This window comes from Rhamphochromis sp. 'chilingali' (genome assembly GCF_963969265.1).
Source record: "Rhamphochromis sp. 'chilingali' genome assembly, chromosome: 7".
Lineage (NCBI taxonomy): Eukaryota > Metazoa > Chordata > Actinopteri > Cichliformes > Cichlidae > Rhamphochromis > Rhamphochromis sp. 'chilingali'.
In genome coordinates this window covers 1,138,428-1,154,088 of record NC_137934.1, presented here as the reverse complement: position 1 = coordinate 1,154,088, position 15,661 = coordinate 1,138,428, and the positions used below count along the sequence as shown (strand labels likewise).

Below are 15,661 nucleotides of genomic sequence, written 5' to 3'. Positions count from 1 at the left end.
GCCAGGTGATAGCTACTTTAGCTCTTACTTGGTTTTATTTTGATTTTAAATGCCGGTACCTCGTCAGTGCCCAGCTTTGCTGCCCAGTATCCATTGCATTGTGTTTCTACAGTGCACTCCCCATAACCCATCAGTCCATCAGACGGCGCAGGTCAGACATGAGTTATAAAGCTCTGGCTGTGATGGATATCTTGTCTGACTGACTGCTTGATTAACTGCAACAAGCCATTGTTTAACACATCTGCTGTAACTCATATTTATATCAGTCACCAAAATAGGATATATATGCTTCAGAAACTACTAGCCAGATTTTCAGGTTAGGGTTAATCATGTCAACCAGCACATGTCTATACTTACACAACTTTCCCCCCTTTTTGCCACAGCAGTATATGTGTGTTACATTGTCTGCCCTCTGTGATCTCAGACCCTTCTGCCTATTCTATCATCTAGTCCCCTCCTCTGACTAAAATATAATACTGTAATACGGAGTAACGTCCTGGATGTAATGAGGGAAGGTCACTGCTGACTGATCCAGCAATGTGAAACTCAAATCTTGTGTCTGCACCTCCCCCAGAGTCAATACTGTCAGTTAAATCAAACAGCTCTAGCTTGCTCTGGATGCTCTCTTTCTCTTTTACATTTCAGATACACAGTTTTTGCACAGACTGGTGTGGCGTGCATTTACAGGAGCGGTCTAAACCCATGTCCTTGTTTTTGTGGTCGTTTGTAAGGTCCCCCACTCTCCCAAGTCTGAACAGGTATGCATTTCTTTCCAGAGAACATTTAAAGCAGTGACTAAAGGTTTTGAACCGTATCCTTGAGGCGACTCTAGTTTTACTGAATGAGCATCTTTAATCCATACAACCACGGCCACACAGGTGTCTACGCTCCTTTACACACAGAGGAAAGTTCCTGTTAAAGTTTCAACTTTGACTCTCCCAGAGTTTTCCTGTAAAATGTGTCTGGGCTCTTATGGATTAATATCTTGATTAAAGACATTTCAGTTTTTGTCATAGTGGTGGATCAAAGAAACAGATTACTGTTCTGAAAAACAATAACTTGTGTTTACACTTTTGTGTTTGCAAAAAACCCAACCTAGTAAGATAATTAATGAGAATAAGATGTGGTGGGTCATTGTTCTTTTGCCTTTGGCTAAAGTCAGGATAGATGTTTACTTTGGTTGTAGGTGTCAGGGTCCTGGGTCTCCTGACCCAGCGTTTTAGTTCTTTGTGATTTTTGTATTATTGTACTTGGTGTGAGTTTCTAGTTTCGATCCCTTGCCCTTCATGTTTCTCTATGTCCCCTCTGTTCTGTGTAGTCTGTGTCTGCATGTTTGAGTTCCCCTCTGTGTCTCTCGGTTCTTAGAGTCCTCTGCCTTATGGTTTATGTCTCTGTGTTTCTTAGTTGCTGTCTCCACTGTGTCAAGTTCGCGTCTCTGTGTGATCCTTCCTGTTTTACTTTGAAGGTCCGTGTCTTATGTGAATGTGTCCTGCTTTGCTTGTCTCGTCAGTTCTAATTTCCCCCAGCTGTGCTCTCCTTCTGTGTCTCATTCTCCTCGTTACTTCCCAGTGTATTTAGTCCCTGTGTTTCTCTGAGTCAGTGTTGCGTCGTACCCTCAACAAGCTGTGTGTGTTTTGCCTCCGTGTTGCCAGTGTTTTGTTTCCAGTTCCAGTTCAGTGTTTTGTGCTTCAGTGTTTTAGTCCACCAGCATTTTTGTTTGTCTTTTGGTGAGTTTAGTTAGTAAGAGGTTTTCCAGCATTAAAGCTGCGCTTTAAGTTGAACTTCTGTGTCTGAGTCCTGCATTTTGGATCCACCACTCCTGCTTGCCCGCCTGCCACACAGCCAACCATGACAGAACGACGCAACCATCAAATGGATCCTGCGGACTCACGGTCTCAGTATCTCGCGCAGTTGTGGAATTACTGCTGGGAGGTAATCCACGCTGAGGACACCCCCAAGAGACTCCTTCAGGTGGTCTTTTTCGACAACTTTTTGTCTTCCACCCTCTGCACAGCTGGTTTTTTGGACATTAACGGATTAAAACAATTAATAACAGCTCTGAGAGCCAGGATTTGCTTCGAACTGTTTGGCATGGGCGGTCCAGGCAAGGTAGAGTCAGCTACCCTCCTGGAAGCCCTCGCTGCCTGGTATTCTCAGCATCAGCATCTGTTCCCATCAAGCTTTATCACTAAATCATTCCATCCTCCCTTAAGAGAGGGACTGCATCCTCGTTGCCTTCACCCCAGTACACCAGTGTCACCTGTGTCTCCAGCAGCTCAGCTCCCAGTGTCGCCTGCTCAGCAGCCACTCTCAGCCCAGTTAGCTCCCCCGCAGCCACTCTCAGCCCAGTTAGCTCCCCCGCAGCCACTCTCAGCCCAGTTAGCTCCCCCGCAGCCACTCTCAGCCCAGTTAGCTCCCCCGCAGCCACTCTCAGCCCAGTTAGCTCCCCCGCAGCCACTCTCAGCCCAGTTAGCTCCCCCGCAGCCACTCTCAGCCCAGTTAGCTCCCCCGCAGCCACTCTCAGCCCAGTTAGCTCCCCCGCAGCCACTCTCAGCCCAGTTAGCTCCCCCGCAGCCACTCTCAGCCCAGTTAGCTCCCCCGCAGCCACTCGCAGCCCAGTTAGCTCCCCCGCAGCCACTCGCAGCCCAGTTAGCTCCCCCGCAGCCACTCGCAGCCCAGTTAGCTCCCCCGCAGCCACTCGCAGCCCAGTTAGCTCCCCCGCAGCCACTCGCAGCCCAGTCTCCAGTAGCTCCAGTGCCGCCTGTAGCGCAGGCCCCAGTAGCTCTGGCTCCAGCATTACCGGTTCCACTCGTTCACTCCATGCAGGGAGAAAGCCTAAGTCCTACTCAAGGTGCTTTTCATGGTTCAGCCGCCATTGGCACTGTTTGCCGCTCCAGGGCTTCCCCAGAGGCTAGGTCCCAGTCCTCAGCTGATGCTGGACCCCTGGAGTTTAAGCAGCCACCTGGGAAGTGCCCCGTGTCAGTGCTGTCTGAGCAGGGCCAGTGCTCAGCACAGCACCCATTTCCTTCATGTCTGCCAGTGGACTCCATGCCTGCTGGCTTTGTGATGGCTTCTGCTGGAGGGTCCAAGGGGCCCGTCCAGCCTTCGTCTCGTGTCTCCGCTGGAGGGTCCGAGGGACCGCTCCGGCCTTCGTCTCGTGTCTCCGCTGGAGGGTCCGACGGACCGCTCCGGCCTTTGTTTCCTGTTTCCGCTGGGGGGCCCGAGGAGCCCGTCCAGCAGCCCTCCTCGTCAGCTGGCGGTTCCGGAGAACCACACCAGCCTCATGCCTCGTCGGCTGGAGGGTCCGAGGGGCCCGTTCAGCCTCCTGTCTCCGCTGGAGGGTCCGAGGGGCCCGTTCAGCCTCCTGTCTCCGCTGGAGGGCCCGAGGAGCCTGTCCAGCCGCCACCTGCGGCCGCCTCGTCGTCGCCTGGTCCAGCTTCATCCGAGTCTTCGTCTTCGTCCTCGCCTGGTCCAGCTTCATCCGAGTCTTCGTCCTCGCCTGGTCCGGCTTCAGCCTGTGCTTCGCCTGGTCCAGCCTCATCAGAGCCTTCGGCCTCGTCTGGTCCAGCCTCCGTGTCTTCAGCCTCGCCAGGCCCAGCCTCCGTGTCTTCATCCACGCCTGGTCCAGCTTCTGCCTGTGCTTCGCCTGGTCCGGCCCCGCCGTCGTCTGGTCCTGCCCCGCCTGGTCCTGTGCCCACCGGGCCTCAGCCAGTACGCTTGACACTGGGGCGCCGCCGCTGCCTTCCGCGCGGCCGGCCCCCTGAACTGCTCCGTCGTCTCCTTCGTCGCTGCCGCTGCCTTCCGCGTGGTCGGCCCCCTGCACTGCTCCGTCGTCTCCTTCGTCGCCGCCGTTGGCTTCCGCACGGCCGGCCCCCTGACCTGTTTGGACTCCTGTGCTGTCGGCCCCCTGGCCAGCCCCCTGCATTGTTCTTTTTTCTGGGCTCGTGTTTTGTTTTGGGGCTTTCTTGTGCTTTGGTGTTTTTGTTTCGTGCCCTCCTTCCTGGGCCCCCGCCGCCCGCCCTGGTCGGGTTGTTTTCTGTTTTGGGCGGTTTTTGGGTTTTTTTTTTTCGTTTTCTTGTGTTGGGCTGTCGGGAGCCAGCCCTTGGGGGGAGGGTACTGTCAGGGTCCTGGGTCTCCTGACCCAGCGTTTTAGTTCTTTGTGATTTTTGTATTATTGTACTTGGTGTGAGTTTCTAGTTTCGATCCCTTGCCCTTCATGTTTCTCTATGTCCCCTCTGTTCTGTGTAGTCTGTGTCTGCATGTTTGAGTTCCCCTCTGTGTCTCTCGGTTCTTAGAGTCCTCTGCCTTATGGTTTATGTCTCTGTGTTTCTTAGTTGCTGTCTCCACTGTGTCAAGTTCGCGTCTCTGTGTGATCCTTCCTGTTTTACTTTGAAGGTCCGTGTCTTATGTGAATGTGTCCTGCTTTGCTTGTCTCGTCAGTTCTAATTTCCCCCAGCTGTGCTCTCCTTCTGTGTCTCATTCTCCTCGTTACTTCCCAGTGTATTTAGTCCCTGTGTTTCTCTGAGTCAGTGTTGCGTCGTACCCTCAACAAGCTGTGTGTGTTTTGCCTCCGTGTTGCCAGTGTTTTGTTTCCAGTTCAGTGTTTTGTGCTTCAGTGTTTTAGTCCACCAGCGTTTTTGTTTGTCTTTTGGTGAGTTTAGTTAGTAAGAGGTTTTCCAGCATTAAAGCTGCGCTTTAAGTTGAACTTCTGTGTCTGATTCCTGCATTTTGGATCCACCACTCCTGCTTGCCCGCCTGCCACACAGCCAACCATGACAGTAGGTCTTTATTTGAAGCAAAGCTAGACGTGTTCTCTGCAGATTCATGTCTAGCATACAGACATGAGAGTGGTAGCAAGGTGTTACCGGTCTCTCAATCCTCTAAATCTTCTAAGATGTCAGACTCTTTCTTTTATTGTCTTGAATTCCTTTTGTTCCCTGAATGTTTTTAGCACACACTGACTTTGTACCAGTGGTATTTTCACTAAAAGGATCTGCTTGTTTTCATCTCCCAGTCTTTTTCTGTAATTTTGGGTAACTAAAAGAAAAATCACTTTCTGTGGCAGTAAAGGTTACCTGGTCGACTGAACGCAGATCCGGTACTGAGCTGCACGACAAGCTGTCCCTGCAGTTTTATCTCAGATGTGTAACCATGAGCTACTGTGAGTATCATCACAAGAAACTGATATTTCAGACAAAGTTTTCCTGATTGTGTTTCCAACATTTCACAGTTCACAACCCCAAAGTACCTCGTCAGCCACGTCTTACTGTGTAAGTGAGGCGAGTAGCCAAAGATGAGAAGACGGAGGACTATGAGATGTTCAGAAATAAAATATACTCAATACAAGCCTTGCAACAGATGTCAGCTTGTAAAATTGAGTGATTATAGTTGCAATAAAGCATTAAGTGGTCAGACTAATGTATTTGTTTTTGCTACTTTTTAAACTTGACCCTGATAAGGAAGAGGATGGGAGGATGGACGGATGGATGGATGGGAGGATGGAGGGAGTATGGATGGATGGGAGGATGGATGGATGGGAGGATGAGGGATGGATGGATGAGGGATGGATGGATGCTTTCCTATACTGATTCTGTTCCCACAGCACTGACGTAGCTGTCTACACTTAGAAGAAGGACTAGTCCCAGTAGGTTCGATCACTAAGATTTCATTCACAACAAGGTCCAGATCTCAGTTTCATCCCATGTCAATCAAATCATGGTTGTATATTTCCACTTCATCACAGTGATATTTATTTTTTGTTCTGATTAAGACACACATGGCTAACAGAGTGAACTCCAGGCCTTCATTACAAATAATAAACATATTCTTCTTCATAATAATACAATCAAAAGTGCTTATTCCAAAAACGTGTCTCGTTTCTCTTCGTATTTCTTCTTTCCTTTCCTAATTGTTTCTTCAAACAATTAAAGAGGAATTTGAGGCCAGCTTTTCAAGAAACAAATCACATCTGCAATTGGAAAAACGGGCCTTTTTCTAAAACGAGCGCCCACTATCCCTCAGTGGGATAAATGATCATGTGACTGCGGCGTGAGGAGCTTGAATCTGGGTCTGAACGTGATTGGTGCACATATGAATGTGTGCGTTGGTGGATGCGTCTTTTCAACAAACTTGTGTTTGATTTCATAGAGACGCTTAACAGCTCCACTGTTTCACAGCATGTGAGACATAAAGGTTTGGAGGAATGAGCCCACACTGATTCGTCCACTCGCTCACCGCCGAGCACAGCGTGTCTGCTCCTCTCTATGTTGTGTCTGCAGTACGCTATATGTCTGATTGGCTTTTCTGCCTAACTCCATAAACAGTAGGCGATTACCGTAAGGACTGGTTTACCTGCGCCCACTGTTTTACGCTGTACTGATAAAACAGAGCTCTGGGTTTATGCATCATGGGGAATTTTTTTCTGGCACTGATTACCGTTCCAGACAGATCCAGATCCGGATCCGGACCGAGGTCAGCCATTTGGTGACGTATGGACTAGTCCCTTAGCTTAGCTGGAAGTCATACAGTCAAATAATACGTCAATAAATCGTATCGATGAGAAATAAACAGGTCCAAGCTTCTTAGAGGTCAACAAGTAAAACAAAGCTAAAAGCTAAAAAGAAGAATCATATTATATTACATAACCTTTTTAATGCAAACTTTATTTATTATTTATTGAGCCTCGGATCAGCTGAAACACTCAGTTTATTTAAATCCAGGTTGAAGACTCACCTGTTCTCAGCTGCATTTGAATAAAGCACCAAATCTGCACCGTTTTACTTTTAAGCTTAAATTTTAAAACTTACTCCTTTTTTCCCATTTTAAATCCTGCTTTTTATTTGTTTCTGTTTTTTAATGTCTCTGTAAAGCACTTTGGATCAACTTGCTGTTGAATTGTGCTATATAAATAAACTTGCCTTGCCTTTATTTTTTATGCATTTTAATCATTTATTGCTTTGTGATTTTGGCAGTTTTTGTCCTCTGTAGTTTGAGAGCCTGGAGCAAGACTGCCCAGCTTCCGCTGCCCTGCTCTTCTTGGATTCACTTGCATTAATCTGTGTGTCTCAGTTTTGTTGCACATCCCTTTTTAGTCAGCCAGGCCTTCCCTCTCCGTCACTATTGGCGTTGACTTGGCTGCAACAGTAAGTAGATTAAAGGAACAGTGATTGAGGGCAAATCAATTACTGTGGCTCAATGGTCTGTGTATGGGGGCTCTACTGTAGCATTACCCAGCCTTCGTTTTCTAATAGGAACATTCTGAACCAGCGTTCAGGGTAACATCCAGGTTGTATTGTTGAGTCTAAAGGAGTTTATGGGTGATGAGTATGGCTGAAAGCGTCGATATGTCCTGTCTCCTGGTTGTATCCATATAATGATGACTACATGCTATTTTTGGTGTTATTATCTTTATCATTGAACTTTCTTTCTTCTACTATATCAGCATGTTGAATTCTACTGCTATCATACAGTACTGTGATACTCATACAGTAATATGATACAGTACTAATATTTTGAATATGGTGCACTCTGTAAGTTTATGCAGTGATTAAACAGAGTTCAGAAACATCCCACTTCATTTTTACTGGCATCGAGTTAAGTGGAACCTCGACGGTAATATTCTGGCTCATATATAAATATATTTTTGGCATTCCTCTGAAATGTAGGCCCACTACATCACGCCTTCTTTTTAAGGGAGGTTCTGCGTGATGTGGGGCGGCGACTCTCCTCCCATCGCTCCCCAGTCCGCCCAGCAGCGTCATTTCGCCTTCGCGTCCCGCACTTGTTGGATGTGTCCGGTTTAAATTCCGTGATTTCAAGCTTCCTGCCGCTTGCTTTCTCTCTTGGAGTCCCGAGAATAACGCCGCTGTGAATGGAGGTGAACGCGTTTTCACACACTACATGCGCGTAAAAAGCGCTCATCTCGGAGTTGTCCTCGTCCTTATCGGTTTGTTTCCTCCGGTTGCCGCGCCGTCAGTATGCTCCATTTTTCAGTGTCCTCCGGTTCTGGCTGTGTTCACAGCCGTGCATTTGACCTCTAATCTGGGGTTTCCACACCGCTGGTGTTTAGTTTCCCTGGCGGCTGTACGCGCTCTGGACTCCGGCTCATCCTCGGAGAAGTTCCGCCGCAGTCCCATGTACCGCGTTTCTCTGTCTTCCTCTTGCTGCGATAAGGATGCTGGTGGATTTTTCATGGTCAGTTTCCACAAGATTGGCCCAAGATTGACGAGCGGACCATGTAATTAGATCAGGTATGTGTGGTTGAAATTGAAACTGTGAGCACAAAGCAAGACGTTTTCAACAAAAATATAGATTTATTTAAAATCCATTTATTTATTATTTATTTATTTATTTATAATCAGAGGTCTTAGTTTGTGATTAGAATGATTGGGGTTCAGAAGGGTCACTATTCTGTTAGGTTTATGAAAATGTCACATTACCTGGCAGAGAAGGTCTAATTGAGGCTGTTTTTTCTCTTTTATGCTTCGTGAAATGTGGGCAGTGGAGATAAAGTGAGGGCGGAGAAGCTCAGCTGGAGGTGTTTGCCATTTTGATTCTACTCTGATCGCCTGCTGGCAATTCATTAAATGAAATTAATTAAACAGTGATGTGTAGATGAAGGTAGTGACGGCTACTTCGCTGCTTGGGGTTAGTGTTTTTTGAACAGATGGGGGAAACAAGGTAAGGTTCCTGAGAGTCACTGCTGGGGTCTGAAGTTCAGTTTGGCCCCCGGAGAGGGATCCCCCCCCCCCCCCAAAGTCCTTCACTGTACTACATGCTAAACATGACACAGATACAACCATTTAATGGCCACATTGTACAATCAAGTTGCAAAATACGACGCAGAATTTTGGACTGAAAGAAGAAAAATATTTATCCATCACAAATAACTGCTCTTACCTAAATGGCCACTTGAGGCTGTATCCAAAGGAAGTCAATCCTCAGAGTCCTGCTACCAAAGCAAAGTTTCAAAGAAAAAACGTGCTCGCTTTGCTTTGGTTTCTGAGTTTCTGCACTCGAGGTTGTTTTTTTTGTATTCGCCTGATCAGAACCTGGAGAACTGATGGTGCTCGCTGTTGCTCATGGAGGCTGCAGAGTCACAGGATGACGAAGCTGGTTATGGCTCCGTTATGTAGTGTCGTTTGTTAGTTTATTAGCCTTCTTTCGCTTGCATACACACGCATGCAAAAACACAATCCTCCTCTCAACACAGACTGTATGAACGACTGATGCTGCTTCAGAGTCTGAAAAGTGACACCAAGGACCTGCATTCTTTTCATCGCTCAACAGGGGGCGACTTCTGTGAGACAAACATCCAGTTGTAGACAAATCTATACGATAATGTGCTTGACTCGACTGCTCCTCAGTAAAGATTTTCCTGATGACTTTATGACCTCTAGCTTCAGGTCATGTGGACATTTAAATTATGGTCACTATTAGAGTGAATAATGGGGACTATGCAGGCAACTTTTTACCAGAGAAACTTTATCAATCCCAGAGGGAAATTTAGTTGCCCTAGCAGCAAATATACAACAAACATCAAGCACTCGTATAAAATGAGTGTAGAAACAGATGCATATTAAGATAAACAGATAAATATAAAGATATAGGTATAAATATAAAAGATTAAAAAAGAACATTACGGCGATCGGGAGCTGCTACGGCAGGCTGCCACTAGGGCGGCGCCATCTTAGCCAACTTTTAACCTCAACGTCTTAACACATGGCGTTGACTTCACAATCAAATATGTGCATCGCCTGTCGTATCCGGTTTCAAAACACCAAGGTGGCGATGGCCCAAAGCTCAGTTTTAGGCATCGCAAAAGCTCTTTCCTAAGCACCAGGTGGTGTTTTGGTGGCTACGTCAGTCGTTTATACAATATTTCTGTGGAAACACTGTTCATATACAGTAGCGTATATGTAGTGACACTGTGTGCGACCAACATGTGTAACGTGTTTGTGCTGCTGCCTCATTTGCACATGCAGCAGTTACTTTGCTGTCCGAGAAAGAAGAAATATATTTAACCGTCTTTTCTTTAGATTAAAGTTGACATGTTCAAAACGCCTAAATCAGAGATGTCAAACTCATTTTACACTTTGGGCCCTTTGACGGCTTCGATCTGAAGCGGGCCGGACCAGTGAAATCCCTCTTTTCATCTGCGTAAATACGTTTAATATAAAGACCTAAATAAAGCACAATATCAGCAGTTTTCCTACATGAGAAAGAAATGCTGCTTTGGGCTGAAATAGTAAGAAATAAATGTGTAAATTTAGAGAAAAACTTCAGTTAGTGCAATAATATATTAATATAAATATATATTATTCTAAAGTAGATCATTTTTTTCAAGTGAGACATTTTTTTTTCCTTTTTGCTTGTTTTTATTTTGAACCCACTGATAAATCATAAAGTAGAATATGAGGAAAAAAAACTATTTCTTCTGTCATTTAATGGTGTATCTATTACTTATTTGCATTGGTGTATGAGCAGCCATGGGAAGGTCTTTATCAGTAGGAAATACAGTTAAAAGCTCTTCTTCACATTTTCCAAAGCCATCCAGTGGGCCAGATTGGTGTCTTTGGCGGTCTGATTCCGGGCCTCGGGCCTCATGTTTTACACGTCTGCTTTCACTGACCAGTGACTTTGTTGGGAAGCTGCTACGTGATGGTGTTCAGCTCTTGTCTTGGAAGCAAAGCCTCAGAGAGCTGCTGCTGCACTGACGTCCAGTGTTGACTGCAGACTTAGCCTTTGCTATAGGTGGTGTTTTATCCATGAGCGGATATGTTCACGTCAAACATCCAAACAAAACCTTCGCTTCTACGTTTATGTTCGTTAATTTCCGCCACATTAAAACCTTGTGTGACCCATTTCTCATGGAGACTGGCTGGAAAACACAGCTTGACGAAATATCTGTAGAGCAGCCTCTCTATATCCTCCCGCTTCCACACACACACAAACGTCTTAATTCCTTCACCTCCAGTGGCTGTGATACAACAGGAAGTGGGCTGATTTCCCAGAGGAGTCTGCAGTCAGCGCTGTCACAGCTAACGCAGCAGCAACAGACAAAATGTATTTAACACGAAGGCTGTGCGATGGTGCGCTGCGCCTACACTTCAAAACACTGTGGGAAATGACAACTGGCTGCTAGCAACATTTGATTTGTCAGTACCAAGCTGCTCTGTAACTGCCTGCTCTGGCTATGTGACTAAATATTTGATCATCCTCAGTGAAGTTAGGAAACAGTTTGCCTTATAAAACCCAACGAATCCTCCCGATGTACGCGATTTCTCGTGTTTCTGCTGCGGATACGGGAATGCTGGGAATATTTAACCTTGTGCTGGCCAATTTAACCTCTTCAAGCCTGTTGGTGGGACAGAAGCAGCACACTGTATCCTTGTCCTAACACAAACACTTATGTTTTTGTACAAGCATTTTAATAATGGTTCCTGCAATTTGAAATCATGCAGCCAAAGCAGATGCATTAAAAGTTTGCTGAAAAAGAAATCATCCAGTGATCTAGTGGTTGAATTTTGACCCACAATCTTGCATCATGTCCACACAAGATGAACATCTGAAGCCCGGTAGGCGCCGTGTGTGACATAATGTGTATTATATGTGTGTCTCATCCAAATGATGACAGTCTCAAACTGCCCTGTGGTGTTTTGAATTCAAATGAGTATTTTTTGAAATCAAAGCGCAGTCATTGTTGCCTCAGGGAAGGCCTGTGTCAGAGATTCTGACTGTCTTGCGTTCTTGTGGCACAGTGCTGTACTCAGCCTCCCTTTGGTTGTAAAGTCCTTGCATCCTCCTGCTAACACTGCACTGAGTGTATTTTCTGGGACAACATGCATGAAAGAGTGTGTCTGAGCTGCCATAGCTGTGTGTGTGTTTGTTGGGGGTTGGCGGAGAGATTCTCAGACGACACGGGGAAGAGGAAAGTGTTTCAGTGTTTCAGGAGCCTTGCGTGAATTATTCATCGCCCCTTAAGGTCTTTGTGGCTGCTGTATTGATGTTTCTTGCCATAAAAGTTGAGAGTTGCGCGTACTGTAGTCACACATGAAAGGCGAGGCGAGCCGCGTCCGAGCTGCAGTGCAGCACGAGCAGGACAGGACGCTAAGTTCTAGCATCTAACAGCAGTCAGACCAGCTTGTTTTCACCTCTTTATTAGCTGCCAGCTAGGATTTGAACACAGACCTGAATCTACAGTGATGGCTGGTTTCTAGCATGATCTGGGTCTGGAGCTGAAAGCTACTTTCAGCTTATAAATGTGCCAAAAAGATCATAAAGAAACTCCTTCATGTAGTTGTAAGCTGCCCACCTCCACCTGAGTGCTAGATACACGATTAACAGTAATATGTTGCCTTGGAATATTTGGTTCCTGGTACATCGTTAAACTATAGAACTTGATAGATATTTTTATTTTGTATTTTTTCCTATCTTACTCCTATTACAGCTCACACACAGTATGCTGACATTAAGGGAAGTGGGCATCCTCATGCTCCTGTCCTCTCAAACACACTGTTTTGAGATCTACTTTCTGTTATTCAGCTTTAGATGGTCATTCGTGACGCTAACTTCCAAACGCTGTAGCACGGGGTTGTGAACGCCCCTTGCCCTGAAGCGCAGGTACCCTGGGTTACGATGAACCGAATGAGAAGAAGGGCTGTTGGCAAAGCCGGTGGTCTCTGGAAGAGAGATGCTGTTATCTGCTAATGTAGCTCTACCGCTGCTGGCTGCTTTATCTGTGGTGACTCATCAAAAACGCACACACACAAAGACGCATGCATACAACTTCTAGATGACACCAGACTGACTCTCCTGCACAGGAAGACAGGGGAAAGGGGAACGAAGCTCTTTGGCGTTTAGATTTGTGCACCATTTGTTTTCACACATTCAATGATGGACTTGAACTTTTAAGGATCTTCCAAAGATGCACATGAGAACTGAAATGTCCAACCCTGTGAGTCTGTGAAGGTTCTCAGTCCTCCGGGTGATCGTAGTCGGAGGAGCTTGGAAAGAAAAGCGTCTGGACTTCTTTAAGTTTCATCCAAGAAGCTTCTTCAGTTCTAAGAGCAACTGGTGGAGAGTCCCAGATTTTAAGCCCAATGGGAGTGTCGCCCCAAGAGGGTCATGGACCCCCTATTGATCCGCTACCTAATCACACGAGTCAAGGTGTGAACATGGGTGCAGGTCACAATCAACCAAGGTTTGGGTGAACTCATTGTGAAGCCTTTCCTGAGGTCAGATGGCCCAGGACGTGAGTGGGTGTTCAGGCGTCTGGGAAGGATCTCAAAACTGGATTATAGATGGCAGACAGTTGGTGTCATAAGCCCCGCCCTCTGTTCAAAAGTGGTCGTTCACAGTGGACATAGATGGTTCTTTCACTCCTCTTTCAAACCATCTGTCCTCTCTGTCCAAAATGTGAACATTGGCATCCTCAAAGAGTGACCTTTGACCTTTAGATGCAGATGGACAGCCGAGACTTGTCCTGTGGCTCTTCTATAAATAACCCTGTGAGGTGCACGTCATCCAACCCTGTGCGACCTTCTTCTTCTTTGTGTTGCTCTCTTTGGGGCTCGTCACACAAATAATCAGCTAGGTGTAGCATCCTCTTCTGTCACAACTGCCCCCTGCATGCTCCTCCACTGCATCCACCACACGGTCCAAAGTCTTGGCAATCAGGGAAAAGAATAATAATTCTAATACGGATCAAACAGTATTTAGATTTTTCCCCAAAGTCCTTTGTGCTTCTTTCTAAACCACAGGGTCAACGATGGCCCTTTGTTTGGGGTCATTTTAGGGTTTAACAGTCTTTTAACTTTCTTGTGCAAACTCTGTGTAATGTCCATTTAAGAACAGAGCAATAATCCAGTGAATTCACCGACTCTTGCACCAGACTCTTTCTGGGCAACACCCTCACTTAAACTAAATATATTTCCAGCATAGAGAATGTGTCTGAAGTGGATTATCTCCTGCTGTGTGCTACATGTGAGAAAGGCCAGTTTTTGAGGATGTCTCCAGCTTGTTTTTCCCCCCAATGCTGTCTGCAGTTCATCTGTAGTTCATGCTTCAGTTAGAGAAACAAATGCACACAAATACACTCGTCTGAACGCTCACAAACGTTTAGCACACACACTGGATTTGTGGAGCACAAACCCACAAAATGTGACCTTTTGTTAGTTTTAAGTGGACGTTTCCTCTGAAAGCCTGGGACAGATTTTAGGAGTTCTTCGTGATCACAGTCCTTAAAAAGTAAAAGGAAAAAAGGTTAACGTGGCAATAAGACCACCTATCCCAGGCACCTCTATCCTCCCGTCTAATAAAACAAGGCTTCCACTCATGAAGTGGCCCATGACTGACTGCTTACTTCAGCTCCGTACCTCCTGCTTTAAGACTTAAGCTGTTCTCCGCAGAGGAAACTCTTTATCTTACAGTCAACTCGAACTGTTATTCTTTAAAACACGTCTTTCCTGAAATTACATCTTTTTGTCATCACTGCCCACCCGCTCCCCAGCATTAGTTTTGATTCTGCAGCCGTTCTCTTACGCAAGCAGCGCTTGAAGCTCACATCCAACATTTATACTTGCAGTAAGCAGTTTTTCCTGCTTCTCTTACTCACACCGAGCTGTGGCACAGCCCAGAGTTCAGCGTGCATATATGCATTGGTTAGTAAAGATAAGAAAGGTCAGCTTACCAGATGCAGATAGTATCAATATGAACTGAGAACACAGAAGATTTGCAGTAAAATATATATTGAATATGAATAAAACGTGTGACATGGCTAAAGCACGGTGAGCTGCACAACATGAATCTTTAAATGAATCCATGTCAAATAAAACACATTATTTCAAAGTCTGTAAACCTTTTAGTCTCAATAAACTGATGCACGTGAAGAGACTGATGTTCTTAAGATGAACTGGGTGATAAAGTTTCTGCGGGGTCTCTTTTCTCTTTCCTCTCTTTCTTCCTGCCTACAATAAGAGTCAGTAGGAATCGTGTCACTCACAAGCTGCTTCTCTGTTTCTCGAGCCTCACCATGATTGCATGGATGGGATGAAAACAGCTCAAGGCTGCGATGATTGGAGACAAACCTTTTGTTGCAGATTGGAATTTTGTGTCTGCATAAAGATACTTTGATTATTGATGTGTCTTTGCTTCCTGATGCATTTGAGACAAACTCGTGAGCGACCCTCTCAAAAACAATTAGCGGAGAGCCGCTGCCTAACTGACCAGAGGAGAGCTGAGTGGTTGTTTGTCCTGGAAGCATTTCCTCTTCAGTCTGCCTGACTGTTGGCAGGATGGCACAGTGGATTCAGTTACCGTCCTGCAAGCTGAAGGTCATGCATTCAGTTTGTCTCACGGCTACGTGTTGAAATAGCTTTGATCAATGCACTGACAGTCATACTTACCCAGGGATTTTTCTCACTGGGGTTTGTTTTGACAGTAGTGGGAAATGCACTGTAGGGAGTGAAGGTTGGCACAGGCTTTGCACAGTGCTCATAGACTGATTGATGGCCATTTCCATAAAAGTGTTTAGCCTGGTTTGTAGCCTGACACGCTTAGATTTTGAGTCTACAATGATGGGACAGTAAGGAAATGAGAACTCTGAACTTAGCACGAGCCAAATAAAAACTATGAAGGCATCACTGATACTTTATCTCTGTTA

At 45.9% G+C, this 15,661-nt stretch overlaps 1 protein-coding gene across 4 annotated transcripts in view; it reads left to right on the top strand.

The window, feature by feature from the left end:
- The window catches only part of fam163ab (family with sequence similarity 163 member Ab), a 47,572-nt gene that overhangs the window by 8,411 nt on the left and 23,500 nt on the right, over positions 1–15,661 (top strand). For 3 of the 4 annotated variants that reach the window (XM_080886964.1, XM_080886967.1, XM_080886968.1), the window contains exon 1: positions 7,789–8,249. The exons of the other annotated variant lie outside the window; for it this stretch is intronic. The gene's annotated coding sequence lies outside the window, so the exon portion shown is untranslated. Of the gene's footprint in view, positions 1–7,788; positions 8,250–15,661 lie in introns of those variants that run through there. 4 annotated transcript variants of the gene reach the window in all.